The 19,263-nt window shown below is 44.5% G+C and overlaps 1 long non-coding RNA gene across 1 annotated transcript in view; it reads left to right on the plus strand.

Moving 5' to 3' along the window:
* Positions 1 to 16,308, plus strand: part of LOC133102458 (uncharacterized) — a 19,131-nt gene extending 2,823 nt beyond the window's left edge. The window contains exons 2-3 of the long non-coding RNA XR_009702954.1: positions 12,415 to 12,601; positions 13,127 to 16,308. This is a non-coding gene — a long non-coding RNA (uncharacterized LOC133102458). The remainder of the gene's footprint in view (positions 1 to 12,414; positions 12,602 to 13,126) is intronic.
* The last annotated feature ends 2,955 nt before the right edge of the window (positions 16,309 to 19,263 follow it).

The raw sequence follows: 19,263 nt of genomic DNA on the forward strand, positions 1-19,263 counted from the left end.
CTTTCTCTCGTTGGTTCTAAGTTGAAAGTGGGGACAAAAATTAGAGAAGCAGTCAGATCTTAATCAAGTCCTGGCCGTTTTGAGCTGATTGTTATACGTCATTGTTTATCTTCCTGGATTGTTACCTGTGATAGCAATCTGACTTCCTCCAAGTGTGACTTACAGCAGGCTGGATTCCGGGGCTGGTTATCGGAGCTGAGGGGATTGGTTTCCTGGGCATGCTGCTGCAGGTTGTGGGTCAGAATTCTTGTTTCATTTGTGGTCTGGCCATGTCCTTTTGTATATTCAGTCGTCAGAAGTAAATTTTTATTTTTATTTATTTATTTATTTTGGCCATGCCCCGTGGCATGTGGGATTTTAGTACCACTGGACCGCCCGGGAAGTCCCCAGAAGTAAATTTTTAAGAGACACAGGAACCAGCTTGAAGGGTCTCCCACAGGCCAAATTTAAGGCAAGTTTTAGCATCAAAAAGAAAATGACTACAATTGACTATAAATACTGAATAGATAAAAATGTGTGACTCTATAGTTACACTTGATAAGAGACAAAGGGGGACTGTTTTTCCATCACTGGAAATGGCTATCACACCAGCTTCTTACTCTGAAAATTAGTTATTAAAAGGAAAAATAGTGTTTGCCCTGCCTTTTTTAAAAAAGAAAAATTGTGGTTCACTCTGGGTGGTTGAGGAAAAACTCTTCTTTACAATAGGGTGCTAGCAAATAAATATAGAATAAATGATGTAATTAGAAGGTAACTATTATGCAAGTCCTAAAGAAAGAATTGATTCAGTCAAGGATTATTAATGGACTTTAAAAACTTTATGTGGGACTTCCCTGGGGGCACAGTGGTTAAGAATCCGCCTGCCAATGCAGGGGACACAGGTTCCAGCCCTGGTCCGGGAAGATCCCACATGCCACGGGGCAGCTAAGCCCATGCGCCACAACTACTGAGCCTGTGCTCTGGAGCCCGTGAGCCACAACTACTGAGCCTGCGTTCTAGAGCCCGTGCTCCGCAACAAGAGAAGCCACCGCAATGAGAAGCCCGCGCACCGCAACGAAGAGTAGCCCCCGCTCGCCGCAACTAGAGAAAGCCCGTGCGCAGCAACAAAGACCCAACACAGCCAAAAATAAAAATAAATAAGATAAATAAATATATTTTTTAAATTATTATTAAAAAAAACCCTTAACGTGTTGACAGGCCGTCCCTCTGCAAATCATGGCTAATTCCTGGCCATATCTCAGTCAAATGGGGCAGGTGCATTCCCACTTTTCACAGGGGACTGTGCTATAAAGTTATAGCTCAAGCGCCCAGGTCAGGGCCTGCTGCATCGTCGATGCTCAACATACCTTTGTTGAATGAATGAAACTCTGCACGTCATTAAAACGATCTTTTCTCTTGTTAGTTTTGTGGTGTCACTTAAAGTCTAAATCAAGAACAGAAGGGTCCAAATTAATTTGGAAAAAATCAATTTTTAAAATTCTTATGAAGGTGAATAAGAAAATTCTTCTGAAGATGTATTCATGGAATAAGAATTTGAATCTTGTTTCTCTAAAACCAGTTGAACAATTTCCTCCCACCCCCAGCTTTAATGAGATATAACTGACAAAACTGTAAGATGTTAAAAAAAATAATAAAACTTTTAGATGACAGATTGCTGGGAAATGGGAGTATTCATGTGGCACCAAAATATCACTCCACAGGTTATTAATCTAATTGTAAAGGGAACACGCTTGTATAGTAGAGCCATCTGGTGGTCACCACCTGCACTGGTCAAATTTAGAATCTGAAATAGTAGGACAACCTCCAATTTACAGAAAATACAGGAGAAAGGGTAGTAGTGCAAATCTAACGATGCTACGAAATTAATTACTCCCCCCAAAACTTTGTGAAACTATAAACAATAAATATTTATCGAGCACCTGAGTTAGGCCTAGCACAGTCCTCAGTGTCAATATCTGCCCAGGTTCAAGCTACGATTTCAAATGAGATATCAAAGGATGAAGAAAGTTACTTACATATTTTTGTTTTAAATGGCACATACTGTTGATTTAGATTGATTTAAGTGAGTTGGCCACTTCTTTCCCATCACCCTGCTACTTAGCCTATAACCTGTATTCCTACTACTTTGATTTAGGAGCCACCTCATAAAATATTAATAGGGAGACCAGAGGAAAAAAAGAAAAAAGGTATTTGCAGTAAGTCTAGCTTTTGTCATTGGCACCCAAGAAGTCTAGGGAGCCTGGAGATGGACAGAATTGGTGCTTGGAGAAGTAGCAGTGATTCACAGATGCTCTCCTGAGCTTAGAGCTGGTGTGATCATGACCCTGAGCATATCATGCTCTTCCGTGAGTCAGTACCTTTGCTCCATCCTTTCTTTCTGTCTGCAGTGCTCTTTCCAGTCTTCCTTACCAAATTATCTGCCATTCCTCACTAGCAATAGCTTTAGAGACATTATTTGTTTAGCTTATTGTGTGTTCAGATGTAGAGATTTGTGGTTTTACAGATACAGGAGCTAAACCAAGCTTTGTAGACTGATCTTCTAAGCTGGTGGGTTCTACATTGACTTTCTTACAAAGTTTTTCTGTGAACAGCAATGCAATATGCCAACCCAATCTAATCTTTCAGACTTAGTTAATACTTATATTTTGTAATCACCATTAAAGCTAATAGTGTTTAGGGGCTTCTCTGGTGGTGCAGTGGTTGGGAATCCACCTGCCAATGCAGGGGACACGGGTTCAAGCCCTGGACCAGGAAGATTCCACATGCCACAGAGCAGCTGGGCCTGTGCCCCACAACTACTGAGCCCGTGTGCCACAACTACTGAGCCCGTGTGCCACAACTACTGAAGCCCATGCACCTAGAGCCCATGCTCCGCAACAAAAGCCACCGCAATGAGAAGCCTGCGCACTGTATCGAAGAGTAGCCCCCGCTCGCCGCAACTAGAGAAAGCCGCACACAGCAACGAAGACCCAACACAGCCAAAAATAAAAATAAATAAGATAAATTTACTAAAAAAGAAGAAGCTAATGGTGTTTAGTCTTCTTTGTCTCTGCAGACCACAAAGAACTCCACAGGTACTCTAAAAAATTATGTATGATTAGATTTCTATCATAATTTTTACTAGTACTATTTTTTATATATTTAAATTTTTTTAATGTATTTTTTATTTATTATTTAATCAATTTATTTATTTGGCTGCGTTGGGTCTTCGTTGCTGTGTGTGGACTTTCTCTAGTTGTGGCGAGCGGGGGTTACTCTTCGATACAGTGCACAGGCTTCTCATTGCGGTGGCTTTTGTTGCAGAGCACGGGCTCTATGTGTGCGGGCATCAGTAGTTGCAGCACGTGGGCTCAGTAGTTGTGGTGCACGGGCTTAGTTGTACCGTGGCACGTGGGACCAGGGATTGAACCCGTGTCCCCTGCATTGGCAGGTGGATTCTTAACCACTGTGCCACCAGGGAAGTCCCACTAGTACTATTTTTAAAATGCTGTTTCATTGTACCTATCTCTTTGAATATAAGGCTGAACACTTTTCCAGGCTTTGCTTCTTTGTATTGTTTTGAATCAATATATTTGTCATATACCCAAGAGATATTCACTAGATACCTGCCATTATCGTATTAAGTACAGTCTTCAAAGAGATTCTATCTCCCGAATAGTAGCTATACATTTGGGTTTCAATCATTCTGAATCCTTGGTGGGAGCAGGGAGCAGAGATACTAGAGGTGTGGGGAATTCAGACTCACCTGTCCTTGGAAACAGGCTTGTCCAGTTACTAGGAAGTCCTTTCACTAGGAAAAATAAAGGTGACCCTTGGAGATAATTTCCCTGTCTTGATCTCCATTCATTGTAAATAACAGCACTTTCTGAGAAGGATTCAGCGTGCCAGCGTGACTAAGCAACGCCATCCTCCTTCCACCTTCCACCAGGGTACCATGGCAGCACTGCTGGGAGCCATGTTCTTGCTCTTGGTCCCCTCATTGTGTTTGAGTCATCAGCCCATGAGATGAATTATGGATGCTATGAGCCAATGTTTCTTAGTAGGAATGCTATTGGTATTTTGAGTAAGACAAATCTTTTTGTGTGTGTAAAAGTGTACTGTGCATCTTAGGACATTTAACATCCCTAGACTAACTCACTAAATGCCAGTAGCACCTTTCTTTTTGTGTGACAACCAAAAGTGCCCCCTCTATATTTCCAGTACCTCTGGGGGAGCAGGATGCCCCTGCTGAGAACCCTAGTCAATTGTGGGCATTGTGGTCTTTACCAAATAGTGGCGCCCAGTCTTGCAGGCAGAATTGGCCGGTTGACCAGTTCTGGCCAGGACCAGCGGCTATCTCCTGGGGCTTCTGAGAAAGAGTTTCCTCCATGACAAGAGAGATGTGCATGAGGAGAAAGTGCTTTTTTCCCCCTCCCTTCTTGTCTCTTAACTGGCTGGGAGGGGCTGTGACGCTTGCATGTGTAGAAACCATCTTATGACCATGACGTACCAGGTGGGAAAACAAGCCAGCCTGCTAAGAATGCAGAGTAGAGGGTGGAAAGTCCCTGGGTCCTGGATGACATTGGTAAGCTTCCAAACCCAGGGACTGCCAGCTGTTGGGCTTTTTATGAAGTAAAATAGAAATGTCCTTATATTTGGAACCACTGTCCATCAGGATTCCTGATACCCATTGCCAAACACATCCTGACTTACACAGAGAAAAAGCATATTTACATGATAAACAAGTTAAAGAAAATGGAAAATTACCAACAAAGCTAGGTTTTTCTAAGGAATATATATATATATATATATGTATAAAATAAAGGAATTTACCTGCAGAGAGTTGACTCTTCAAAGTCTTAAGATATGAATTGTGTTTCCTTTACTGAACCCACACATCAAAATAATTATCCTTCCTGCAGCATTTTGCTTTATTGTTGTTCTGACATTACTTTATGACTACAGCCCTCATTGTTCAGCAGTGCGATAAAGCAGACATTTCAATTCCATCATTCACTTCCAGAAAATCAGAGTTTACAAGACCACAGACCTAGGTACATTAAAAATATAAGGAGCTTGGAGAACCTTATATTCAGAACTTTTCAAAATACTATTCTGTTTGCTCTGATGCTCACAAACTGTGTTTAACCTATGGGAGCAACAGGTAAATTCTGTTGGGTCGAACACTCAGTGAAACCTCTTCTAATTTTTAGAAAGGAAAGCTCTATATTCCCCACAAATTGAAGACCTACTAGCTCAGGAGAGAGTCCGTCTGGAAACCATATGCCCGATTCCCCAAGACAAACTGCAGATCTGTGCTTCTGCCAGAGAAGTGCACTGGACTCTGGGCAGTTGTTCTAATACTGACCGTGCTCACCACCTGCTACAGATGTCTGTTAGGAACAATTGCAGACTTATTTTCATTGCTCTTTCCTGCCTTTATTAACCTCCTAACTATTTTCCTCTATCCCACTCATCTGTGTCTGGTGCTGCCAGCCAAGTCCAGGCCTTCATCTTTTCTCCTAGTTGGTTCCCTGCCGCCCATCAAAACCATCTTGCACACAGGAAGCAAGCCCTTTTCTAATGTAACTGAGCAAGGGCTCGTGTGGCCGCAGTGCAGAAAGCCCAACTCTGATAGTGGGTGTTTGCAGCAAAGTAAAGGCTTATTTGCAGGGTATCAGGCAAGGGAGTGGGAGACAAGCCTCAGGTCCACTCTGTCTTGGACTTTGAGTTAGGGATGTTTTAAAGGGGAAAAACAAAGAAACTGGGATTAATCATCTTTTTGTGACATTTCTGATGAGACGTGACCGGGCGCATTCAGGGTGGTATGGCTGTAGACTTGTGACATTTCCTAATCGTGGTTTTAGGAGCCAGGATGTCTGCGGTTTACCATTCCCTGGCCAGGTGGTCCGTGGCTCCGGGGTCTGTGAGCTCATCTTGCCCCAGAGAAACAACCCGAGTTTGTACGTTGATGATAAGATCTACTACAACTTTAGTACGTTAACGACATTATCGATACAGCAATCTCAGGCATCTGACTCTGGTTGGTTAGTGTTCAGTTAGCCCAGGATGGAGATTGGAGGAGACAAGAAAGGAATTGAGGTCAGAGGAGACAAGCAAGGCAATAAAGTTTGGGATAGAGAGATTAATCATGAACTCAGCAGGGGAACTCAGTTTTAGGGAGACTCGGTTTCACTAATACAATTCCGGGAGAGTTCCACCTCTGGAGAAATGGAGTAGACAGACTTTTCCATGTTACTCTGTCTAAGCACAACTTAAGATCCCAGACATTACATGTGAAACAACCACAACCAAGCACATTGGCTGGGGACCTCAGGACCCTGGGCTTTGTTTTTGCTTCATAAACCCCAGAAGCAGGCAATCTGGAAAAAACAACAGGTACAGACAAAACATGCTGCCCCAACAAAAGCCTGCTCCCTATAACCAAAGGACCAGGGAAGGGGCAGCCCAGCAAGACAGAACCTTCAGACAGCAGCCACTGTCTCCACCATTTACTCCTGCAAAGGCTTCTGATCTAAACCCCAGTGAGCCTGGATGTGATTAATTGGAGAAGACACCAGGGCTGGATTACCCCACAACCTTGGCACTGGAATCAGAGTCATTTGGTACAACTTTTCAACAAATTGCAAAAGAGGAAGTGCTTTATAGTACTCTGGGAAAGAGCACCACCTAGTGATGAACCAAAAGCAAAAAATGTAAACGTAAATACTGTGCTTCCAAGCCCTCGGTCAAAGCCAAGTCAATGTGGGTTGTTAAATCACTACCCAAGCCCAACCTGGGGAGGCAGGCAGGGGTGTGCAGTCAGGAGAAGGGAGTGATGAAGCCCAGTTGGAATGTGCTAGAATGTTCCAGTTCAAAGCTGGGCTCGTCCCTCTTGGGATGGGAAAAGTCTGTATGAGATGTGTCACCCAGTGAGGGGCTCAGGGAAATCCAAGGTCTGGCTGGGTTTCCGGAGAGGAAAAAAAATACGGGGGAAAGTATAGGCAGAAAGAGAGGTGGGAAACTATGGCCAACATTTTGCTGGATGTTTCCATACATTGTTTCATTAGTCCTCACAACCAGACATCTAGAGGAGTAAGGGCTTGTATTTGTCCCGTTTGACAGATGGGACAGCTGAGGCACAGAGATTCAATAACAGCACAGATAAGAAGGGGTAATCAACTCGGATGAAGTTAAGCTGATTTCAGAGTCCACTCAGATGTACACAACAGGCTTCCCTCAGGGACATATGCAAAAATAGACACCTTTAGCAAAATAATGGCCCAACTACGGCGAAGCGTGTGACCTAGAGTATGTTTAATTTCATCAGACTGATATTTAGATAAAATGTCCTCTATTTGGGACATCCTTATTTTCTGCCCGCAGACCCTTGAACTGAATAATAAGTCTCCCTCTCAGCAGAAGAAACCTTAGATACAGAGGAAGGGGATTTTGTTTTTGTTCCTGGGAAATAAATGCTGAGTGTAGCCAAACAGTCCAGTAAGTTTGAGTGGTGCTTCTGCCCCAGACAGAGGAATAGCCAAACGGTAATGAGGGCAGGTTTGGGTAGGAGGCAAGGTAAGAGGGGCTGCAGTGTCCCCAGAGTCTTTCCTAATAAGGAAAACCAGGCTGTCCAAGGCCATGTCCAGAAGGCATGGAAAAGTTAGATGTGTCTAGGCAAACAAGTGTTTTCAGAGGCCCATCCTGGGAGCAGGGCTCAGCAGTGATGCAGGACTGAGGGGGAGCCATGTGGTGGTACCTGCTAGTTACATCCCCAGTAAGACCCCAGGCAGAAGCCCCGATGCAGAGAAGGGGACCAAGCTGCTAGAAGAAGGGACAGGTGAGGGCCAGGAAGTGTTTGCAGGCCTCAGACATTAGAAAAAGGGAATGAGTAATACATACAGGATCAAAGCCAGCAGACACATGTGCTTGTCCTGGATAGGAATCTTACTAGAAGGCATTAAAAAGAGATAAGTATTTAATAAGTTTTTAAAGGGTAAACCACAGTATGGCATTGACCAAGGTATTTTTCTAAGCTCCACTACGTACTTGGCTTCAGCCTTGACCTTTGGAAAACTGGAGTCAACTGCTATCTTCACTGGCATTTGGGCCATCCCTGACCTCGTGCTGGAGAAGTGATTGTGTAACAGCTTAGGTTACCACCGTATTCAACTGGGTAATGACGTCACCCATATAATCAAGGCGTGTTGTTCAGATTAATTTGAAACTCTAGAGAGTTCCTAGATGTAGCATGGGGTGACAATCTTCCTATGTTCTGTGTTCACTGAAATTCTATCAGTTAGTTGTATAAATGCATATTCATTATACAAGAACTTTAAAGGAGCTAAATACATCTCCCTTATTAAATATCATTATTTAAATTCTTATAAACATTTATTGACTCAAAAGAATACAACAGTCTTCCTAAAGTTACCTACTTAATATTTAATATTCTTATAACTTTCAACCTATCTTCAAATGTTTTTAACCTTTTAAAAGTTCTTAATAATTATCTTTGTACATAAGATGCATGATTAAAATTAACTTTCACAATCACCATTAAATATTATGGTATTTAACCCTTGCAATAATAAGTACACACTTATACTTCAGTTGACAATGACGGTTGTCATGAGGTATAGCAATGACCTCATCGGTAATCTAGCAGCTGACATGCTGAGAAATTATTATAATATCAAGTATTTAAAATTAATTTAAATTTAAATTTGAACAACTACTGAATGTTTTAATAAGAGAATAGTTTTATTTATTTTGAATAAAACTTCAGATTTATTCTTGAATTTCAAAGCTTCCTTCTGTGATGGTGCTATTTGTTGTTGACCAAGCATTGATCATAACAATTGGCTATTAGGCATTCAACTAAAGTGTGCATTGATTGCATTTCTAAAGTCTTCAGAAAGTGACTAATAGAATTATCATCATATTTCTTGGTATCCTGTGAATATTAATTGACATCTTAACACTTATTACAATTACCAGTTACAGAATCCTTAATATATGTATTTGTGTGTGTGACAGACACCTGTTAAATACCCACCAAGCCCATTTCCTCCTCTTCCTTGTCACGGAGGTCAGCTACATGGTCCTGCTTCTCTTACAGTCAGATGTGGTGCGTGGCTGAGCAGAGAATGGTATGTGGGCAGAGGGGATGTATGGGACTTCCAGGCTGGGCCCATTACAACCTTTCTCATTCTCTTTCCCATCTGCCCGCTGATGGAGAGGAAGGCAGGAACATGCACACTGGACTGTGTAATGTAAACCCTGGAGAAGTGGGAGTTTGTCTGTCAGAACAGCTAGTGCTACTCTTACTAACAGTCTTCTAAAGGAATTTCAAGATATGTTTGAAAACAACTCAGGAAGCCATTAAATATCTAGAAGAATCTAAATTATAACTTTGCATACTCCTTTATAAATTTAAAGGTCACATTTGGGCTGATTGGGGATGGGTACTCTTAGGCAAGATGCTGGCATGAGCAAAGTTTCTCCTCTAAAATTGCACCAAATTGACTCATGGGACAGACTCATGGGGAAAAAAATCCAGATTAGTGCTGGAAATCTGGAGGTCACTCAAAGGCCAGAAATATGGGAGGATTTCTGGTAGATGTAGCATTGATGTGTTACCATCACATTGAGTAACAATGACTCATAGTATGTGGTCATAAAGTGACTTTCTTTTTGTCCCCAACTGTGTCATTATATTGGCCTGGTGGACTTGTTTTTTTCCTTGCCCCTGGACCAAAGTGCTGGCCCCATGACCATTTAAAAAAAAATTCTTAGGTAATAAAAAGTCATAAAATCACTTAAAGTCAGAACATAGGCACTATTGTAAATGTCCAGTCCTGTGTCATAAAACTCTGATTTAAAGTTGGGACTTTGCCTCCTTCAGCACAAGCCTGTAGGAAGCCAGCAGCCCGCAGTGAAAGAAAGAGGTGGGAAGCTGGTGGGTGTTAAGTTTCCCTCCTTGTTCTTGCGCTTCTCCCCTTCTAGCAAGCGCATTGTGGCTTCAGACTTCTCCAGGGATCGAGCTGCAGGAATGTGGAGGTTCTGGTACTGTTCGTGGTGGTGGAGTGGGGGGATTCGTGGGGGGGAGGGTCTTCCCTGACTACCACTGTCTTGCCTGGCAGTTGTTTAAAGTGGACTCTTTCTCTCCTGGTTTTGGAGACCATCCTGATGCTGAGGATTTCTCACTTGGAGTTCAGTCTGAAAACTGAGGGACTGCATCGTGATCCAGGGAAACAAGAAAAGAAACCCAAATCTCTGCCTTGGACTTGAAAAGTTTAGGCTGAATCTAAAAGAAAACCAGGCCAATGGAAACTCAAATTTTAACAAAATGGACATTATGTCCCAAAGACCAGACCTTTAAACACAACTTCCAAAGTGCGATCACAGAGATATTTGTTGTTCATTTAGCACTAATAGATGAAAGTCTTCTTCTGTGTGATCAAAAAAGTTGGGAGTCACACAGACATAGAAAAAAAACTTATGGTTACTAAAGGGAAAGTGTGGGGAGGATAAATTAGGAGTTCGGGATTAACAGATACACACTACTATGTATAAAATAGATAAACAACAAGGACCTATTGTATAGCACAGGAAACTATACTCAGTATCTTGTAATAACCTATAATGGAAAAGAATCTGAAAAAGATATATTTGTGTATGTATATATATATATATTTTCATATGTAACTGAATCACTTTGCTGTATACCTGAAACAAACACAGTATTGTAAATCAGTTATACTTGTGGGGACTTCCCTGGTGGTCCAGTGGTTAAGAATCCGCCTTCCAGTGCAGGGGATGCGCATTCGATCCCTGTTTGGGGAACTAAGATCCCACATGCCGCGGGGCAACTAAGCCTGTGTGCCGCAACTACCGAGCCCGTGCGCTCTGGAGCCCATGTGCCACAACTAGAGAGAAGCCTGCGTTCTGCAATGAATATCCCCTGTCCTGCAACTAAGACCCGACGCAGCCAAATAAATTAACTTAAAAAAAAAGTTGGAGTCAGAATAAAATGTCACACAGTTACCTTAAACAATGCATTTTATTTATTATTATTTTATTAATTTATTTATTTTTGGCTGTGTTGGGTCTTTGTTGCTGTGCGCGGGCTTTTCTCTAGTTAAGGCGAGCGGGGGCTACTCTTCGTTGTGGTGCGCAGGCTTCTCATTGCGGTGGCTTCTCGTTGCAGAGCATGGGCTCTAGGCACGCGGGCTCAGTAGTTGTGGCTCGTGGGCTCTAGAGCACAGGCTCAGTAGCTGTGGCGCACGGGCTTAGTTGTTCCCAGGCATGTAGGATCTTCCCGGACCAGGGCTCGAACCCGTGTCCCCTGCATTGGCAGGCGGATTCTTAACCACTGCGCCACCAGGGAAGTCCCAACAATGCACTTTAATTTAAACAAGCAAATGCATATTAATTCAGTACTTTCGAATGAAGGGACGGAATTGATGCATGGCCTGTGATTTCCATTTTCAGTTCTCTGAAGTGGAGTGGGAACTTAGACACGTAAACAGCAATCTGATCCTTTAACTGTTTCATGATTTTCCCAATGTTGTATACTTGTTTTGCCCACATCTAATTGAACAGCGATTATTTTTAGTGGCTCACCTTTATTATCTTCTCAAAGCATTCAATTTAGTTTTCATTAAAATAACTTCCTTTCTTTTCACACTCATATTTTATCAGTTTACAGAGTACTTAATTAAATTACGTAATTTCAATAACTAGTAAATAAGACTAGACGTGAATCTGTTTTGGGAGCAGATACACCTGACTCTTGGTAAGGTGACTCAAACTGTTGGGGGCAGTGGCGAATGCTCTGGCCCTGATCATTCGTGGGCCATGGGCATCTGTCCGAATGCTCTACAGAGGAACAGGAGAATGTCTGTTAATCTGGAAAGTTGTTGAAATGGACTGTCTATTAAAAAGCTTCTACTATATTTATTCTGCCTGAACCAGCATGGTATAGTGGAAAAAGCATGGATCTTGCGGTCAAACAGACCTAGGTTTAAATCTTGTATTGTTTCTAGTTCAGTGACTTTGGGAAAATTACTTAATGTCGCTGAATCTCAATTTCTTTATTTGTAACAATTGGTAAACTGTTCATGAGAGTTAAACAAAATCAATTCCCTAGTGGCGCAGTGGTTAAGACTCCGCCTGCCAATTCCGGGGGCACGAGTTTGATCCCTGGTCGGGGAAGTAAGATCCCACATGCCACCTGGTGTGGCAAAAAAAAAAAAACCATAAACAAAACCAATTAGTAAAGATTCTGGTATGTAGGTGCTCAGTAAACAATAGCTGTTGTTGTTATTATTATTTTATTATTATTATGTGTGGTTGTTTTCCTGTTGGTCTTCGCCTAATTGAAAATCTGTTTTTGCTGTGCCGGTTAGATGTCTTACATTTCATCCCTAGCTGGGCCGGCCTCACTGCGGAATGAGTCTAATTCCTGGGTCCTCAGCCAGCTGGCATTGCCGTCCTCCTCTGGACTTCCATGACTCAGCCACTGTGACTGACTATGTGGAGACTGCAGGCAGTGGGCGAGAAAGACTCTCACCGTCTTCCTGTCCCGCGTGCCAGTACGTCAGAAGGACCCCCGCTGGTAAATGTTGCTGTACCACTGACTGCCCGTGAGCCCCCCGAGGATATGCTGTGTGGAGTGGATGGAATAGGCTGGCTTCTGGATACACAAGTCCAACTAGTGGGATTAACTGTTTTTTTGGTCTGGAAAGACCTAATGGGTCCACCCCTAATGGCACTCAACATAGCATGGGGTGACAGATCTGTACTGTGACTGCTGACCCCTGGCTAGGCCACCAGAATGTTTCTTTTATTTACTTGTTTATTTTTTTGGCTGTGCCATGCAGCAGAATGTTTCTTTTGAAGCCAGGCCTTCCCCTCCCCATGGAGGTGGCTCTGGGTTTGTGAAAACCAGGGGTGGCCTTACCTTCCTTATAACTGGACAGGATACTGCTGCCATTGACTCCCTTTCCATTGACCCAGTAAGTGCTCGGCTCCAAAATTTGCCCACATCCTGGCAAATGACTGTTCTGAGCATACTAGGTATCTTACCCTTGATACTCCTTGGCTGCTGCTGTCTGTATTGTATTGTGGTATCTGGTTGCAGTGTCCCCTACATACCTGACCCCAGGGATATCGCGGAAGAGGAGTGCACCAAGATCATAAGGGCCGTGCAGGGTACGTAGGGGTGGAGCGTGTGGCCAGGCCACTCAGGATGGCTGTTCTCTTGCTCTCGTCCATCCCCTGCTCGACCAGGGCCTGCTTCACCTACACCTACTCACATGACTGACCTTCCTACTACTAGCCCCAGGCCCCAGCTGGTGATTATTCTTATCAAAGGGGTGGTGAGGGGCTTGCCCCTCTGCTGGTTTCCCTGGTAACTAATGAGCCCACCTGAAGTCAATTCCCCTATAACTGGTAATCTCCCCTTCCTCCTGGGAGTGAAGGCTACCTACATGTCCTGCCGTGGGGTGTTGCTCTAGGACCTTGCTTCCCTCCCCCTTCCATTAAACCATTGATGTCAAGAAAGAAAGAAAGAGAGAGAGAGGGAGGGGGAGAGAGAGAGAGGGAGAGAGAGAGATAAAGAAAAAGAAACGAAGGAAAGAAAGAAAGAGAAAGGAAAGAAAGAACGAAAGGGAAAGAAAAAGAAAATCTGGTTCACTGTCCTGTTTTCCCACTTTGCCCAATGCCCCAATGTTTTGCTCACAGCTGCTCAAATAATGCCTCCCAAAGGACATTAGTAATTTTTCACAACTGTCTTTACCCTTTTGATTGAGAAACTTGTGGGTGATGATGTATGTTTTTCTTTTTTTGCAGGTACACACATTCTTTCCCAGATTGTTGTCATCATTCAGCCTAACTTTGCTCCAATTTACAGGTTTTCTCCAACTATGTTTTCCTTAGTAACAGTTACTAAAAACTTCTTTAATCTCCCTTAGAAGTTATTTGTGTTGCTACTAATTGTAAGCTCATCAGACCAAGCTTCAGGCCAGGACTGTATTGAGGCTGAGAAGACTTGAACACGGAAGGGCTGGGGTAGCATCCCATGCAACGGGCCAGCTGTGCCCAGTGCATCACCCACCTGGTGCCTGGACCTCTCTGATCTCCTTCTGAGCCCTTCTTGGTCCCTCATTCTATTCCTCAACCTTGCTTTCTGTGATCTGGCATCTCTTTGCCGACTAACTCACTTGGTTTGACGTTTTTGTTAATAGTTTTACCTCTAGGACAGTGGTTCTCAATTGGGATGACTTGGCACCCAAGAAACATTTGGCCACGCTTGAGGCATTTTTGTTGTCACGAGTGGAGGTGGGTGAGGGCTACCGGCATCTAGTGTGGAGTGGCCGGGCGGCAGGTGAATAGCCTACAATACACAGGACAGCCCTCACGGCGGGAGAGTTATCTGGTCCAAAGTGTCAGCAGCGCTGAGGTTGAGGTTGAACCCCCTGCTCTCTAGGTTCTGGCCTTTGACCCCAGTCTCCAGTCTGTGAGTGGCCTCAGGCCTTACTGTCAGCACCCCCAGACACCACTGTCCTTCCTGGGTGACAGGCTCCGCAGGACTGACAGAGCTCCCGAGGGTGAGGACGATGGCTCGTCCCACACCCGAGCTCGTAGCAGGCTTGGCGCCCAGAGGGCAGTCCATGCAGGGTTGTCTGGTGAACAGCAGTAGAGCTGTGGAGTTGAAAGCACTGATTGAAATCCGTTCTCAGCTACCCTCCAGCTCAGTTCATAGCGGCAGCTGCTACTGAAAGCAAGACTATGAAATCCCCGAAGCCTGGACCGGAGGTGGAAAGGCTCTTGTTCTGGGTGGGCTGGGCAGATTTGGCAGCTTTTCCCACCAGGAAATACAGAAGAGGGACTGAGGAGAAATAAGAGCTGCCTCGGGCTTTGACAGAGTGTTGGGCTTGATCCTTCCCAATTTTGCTCCCCCCTCATGCCCTTGGAGAAAGGGGGTCAGGGGGTGTATGCAGCTTGTTCATTGAGGGTGAACTTGGACACCAGAGCCCACTTTTCTTTCTTTCTTTTTTGGCCACGCCGCTTGGCATGTGGGATCTTAGTTCCCCAATCAGCGATTGAACCGTGCCCCCTGCAGTGGAAGCCTGGAGTCCTAACCACTGGACCGCCAGGGAAGTCCTCAGAGCCCACTCTTCGTCACCACGTTTCTGAAGGTGTGGGCACCAGCTGGTCTTAAAGGGAGCGTGGTGAGGAAGCATGAACCAGACTGCCCTGGGCGCTGCACGACTGGTCAAAGGAGCATTCACCCGGAACAGGGGCCGGGGGCCAAACAGAGGCATGGTCCAGCCCGGGCAGGGGCAGGGGGTCTGTGGCAGAGAGCCAGTCGGGGTGAGGCTGAAACAGACATGTCTCCTTTACGAAAACTCGCCATATGTGGGGACCGTTAAAATGGAGTTGAGTCAGGCCAAGAGAGACCGCACTTTTTCTCCCTCAGCCCCTTGTGGCTGGAGCTGGCGTCGCTAGGACCTGGGGCCAGATGACACCTAGGTGGGAGCCCGCTGAGAAGGGCCATCCCCCCGGAGTGCAGACTCCCCTTCCTCCCCCTGCAGGTGGGTGCAGCCAGCCTCTGAAGGAGAGGGGAGGGCCAGCGGGAGTCCCAGGTGGGAAGGAGACCCTGTGATTGCCATGATAAACTCCACAGTGGCTGACATTTTGATAACCAGATTGGATTACAGAAACTACTGACCTGCTGTATTAGTTTGCTTGGGTTGCCATAGCAAAACACCACAGATCGGGTGACTTAAACAACAGAGATTTATTTCCTCACAATTCTGGAGGCTGGGAGTCTGAGATCAAGGTGTTGGCAGAGTTGGTTTCTTCTTAGGTCTCTCGCCTTGGCTTGTAGATGGCCTCCTGCTTGCTGTGTCTTCACGTGGCCTGTGTGTGTCTGTGTCCTTATCCCCTTTTTATGAGGACACCAGTCACACTAGTTTAGGGCTCACGCCAGTGCTCTCATTTTACCTTAACTACCTTTTTAAAGGCTCTGTCTCCATAAGTTTGTTTTCTAAGCCTGTGAGTCTGTTTCTGTTTTGTAAGTTCATTTGTATCATTTTTTTTAGATTCCACATATAAGTGATATCATATGATATTTGTCTTTCTCTGTCTGACTTACTTCACTTAGTATGGTGGGGCAGGGAGGGATAGACTGGGAGTTTGGGGTTAACATAAACACACTACTGTATATAAAATAGATAACCGACAAGGACCTACTGTGTAGCACAGGGAACTCTACTCGATATTCTGTAATAACCTATATGGGAAAAGAATCTGAAAAAGAATGGATAAATGTATATGTATAACTGAATCACTTTGCTGTACACCTGAAAGTAACACAACATTGTACATCAGCTATACTCCAATATAAAATAAAAATTAAATTAACAATAAATTTAAAAAAATTAAGAAGTGCCTGATACAAAAAAAAAGCCTCTGTCTCCAAATACGGCCACATTCTAAGGTACTGGAGGTTAGGACTTCAACACATGAATATGGGGGGGACACAATACAGCCCATGATAACTGAATTAAGTTCTAAACTGGTCTGGGATACAACTAAGATATCTGCTCAAGAGGGACCGGAGTGTTCGGGGCAAATGTGGAGAGCAGGAGATCTGCTGGTCTGTGCGTCACTGAGGGGCTACTCTTCAAACGCAATAAAAGAGTAACTGATCAGCCTTCTTTCATAATCAGCCAGAGCACCTTATACCAACGAAAAGCTGACTAGTTCCTTAAACTAAATTGATATTCTTAAGGTTAAAAATACCTATAGGCTTATTGTACATGATTTTATCCAATTACCCACCAGAGGGCCAGTGCAGATGTAAGCCAGCGCCAGAGTAAGGTGATGCGGGCCAGGATGGGGAGAGTGCTGGGACATGCCTGAGATGGGACCCAGTGTCCATACTGTTCTCCGTGGACCAAGTTCTGGCATGAACCTCCGTGGTATGTGAGGCCATGCATCCTGCGTACCTCCTCTGGTCCCTCAGAGTGGACCTCAGGGTAGGGATGCAGCCCCCGGCATATGCTGGCCAGAAGACGTAGCTGGCCTGAGCTCCTTATGCTTGGTCATTGCCCTCAGTGGTCAGTGTCAATTCATCTTGGGTAGCTCTTGAGAGTTATTCTTAGAACTGTGCCCATGAATTCAACCTCACTCCATGATAAATCCTGGGCTATTAATTGGAATTCTGTGGTATAATGACTAACAAATCTCCCCACCCCTTACACAGAATGCATTGCCCATGTTGTGTTTTACCTGGTGTGGTGGTTAATTTAAGGTGTCAACTTGGAGGATGTTTTGGATGAGATTAACATTTAAGTCAGTCAATTTCTGGGTAAAGTAGATTGTCCTCTCAAATGTGGGTGGGCCTCATCCAATCAGTTGAAGGCCTAAATAGAACAAAAACTGACCTCCCTCAAGCGAGAGGGAATGCTCCATCAGATTGCCTTCACACTGGCTGCACCACTGGCTTTCCTGAGTCTCCAGCCTGCCGGGCCTCACTACAGATTTTGGTCGTGCCAGCCTCCAGAATTGCATGAGCCAATTCCTTATGATACATCTTTCTCTTGATATATATACACCCAACCTAGTCGTTCTGTTTCTCTGGAGAACCCTGACTGACACGCCTGGAGTGGTGATGATGGTGGGTTGTTCATTCCCCTAAAGGGGCAGATGTTGCCTCATTTTTATGGAGGGATCTGATGGAGGCATTTCCTGGACTCTAAATATGAGATCATCTTTCTTTTCACCCTTCCTCCATTCTGTTCTGGTTTCTCAGGTTCATGGCCAGCCAGTCTAATTCTCTCCATAGACGAGGGTGGGAAAGTCAGTCAGGTGGGATGGTGCCAAGGGAAGCTCCAGGAAGCAGGGTCTTCCCTGAGGCTAAGAAGCAAATGTGATTGAAGGGGCAAATGACCCAAGGGAGAACAGAGGACCAGTTCAAGCCTCAGGGCCAAGAGCTAGGACCTGAATCATTTGCAAGAGATGAGGCCAGAGATCAATCAGGAGTTGAGAAGACAGGAATAAGCTGGGAAACAGCATAGGAGGGGGAAGTTTCAAACACTGAGCTGCAAACAAGACAGGGTTGAGTTCAACTTTATTGGGTGCAAGGGATGTGGCAGAGGGTGTGGCAGCTGTTTAAAGGCACAGTGATGTCAGTGTTAACAGAGCAGTCCATTCAAAGCCCAGCTCTACTACCTACTGGCTCTGTGTGTGACCTTGGTCAAGTCACTGTCTTTGTGCAAAAGAGGAATAATAAGCCACTCTACAGAGATGTTGTGTGAATTAAGAGATGATGTGGAGCATTAGAACCGGTACCCAGCACACACTGAGGATCTACTCAATTATGTCAGTTCCCTTCGCCCTTTGTGGATACGATCAACTGACCACCCGTCTTGTTCAATAAAACACTTCTATTCTGAGCCAAGCTTCCCCTTTCCGTTCTAGTAGTTAATGTGTTCTTTGAGGATGCAATCTAATTATAATTAGCCCGATGATGTGGGGAAAAAGCTCACTTTGAAACCTTTGTTAATGATACTATATCTCTACCATCATTTTCTCTTTTAGCCTAGATCACTGAGTTCATTTTAGCAATTTAAGTACTACTCTTGGTCCTATTAGCAATCCCAGTTACGCAAAGGGAAAGTTGGTACGGCAGTTCTCACTTAGATTCCTGCCTGGATAAGATTTGTGATACAAGGGGTGAAAAGGAAAAGAGAGAGAGAAAAAAGAGAGAATGTAGCTAAAGTCATTCCATAAGCGGTCAGAGTTCATAACCAAGCGTGTGAAAATATGTCTTGTAGAAGGATATGTGGCAGAGACTATTTTTCAATCCACTATTCATTTTCCCCTTAGTTAAGGAATTCCACATTTTTTTTTCTTTTTTTAAAAAATTAATTATTTTTTGGCTGCGTTGGGTCTTCGTTGCTGCGCGCAGGCTTTCTCTAGTTGCGGCGAGCGGGGACTACTCTTCGTTGCAGTGCGCGGGCTTCTCATTGTGGTGGCTTCTCTTTGTGGCGGAGCACGGGCTCTAGGCACGCGGGCTTCAGTAGTTGTGGCTTGCGGGCTTCAGTAGTTGTGGCTCGCAGGCTCTAGAGCACAGGCTCAGTAGTTGTGGTGCACGAGCTTAGCTGCTCCACAGCATGTGGGATCTTCCCGGACCAGGGCTTGAACCCATGTCCCCTGCATTGGCAGGCGGATTCTGCTACCAGGGAAGTCCTCCACATTTTTTCAGAC

The sequence above is a fragment of the Eubalaena glacialis genome, chromosome 12 (genome assembly GCF_028564815.1).
Source record: "Eubalaena glacialis isolate mEubGla1 chromosome 12, mEubGla1.1.hap2.+ XY, whole genome shotgun sequence".
Classification (NCBI taxonomy): Eukaryota; Metazoa; Chordata; class Mammalia; order Artiodactyla; family Balaenidae; genus Eubalaena; species Eubalaena glacialis.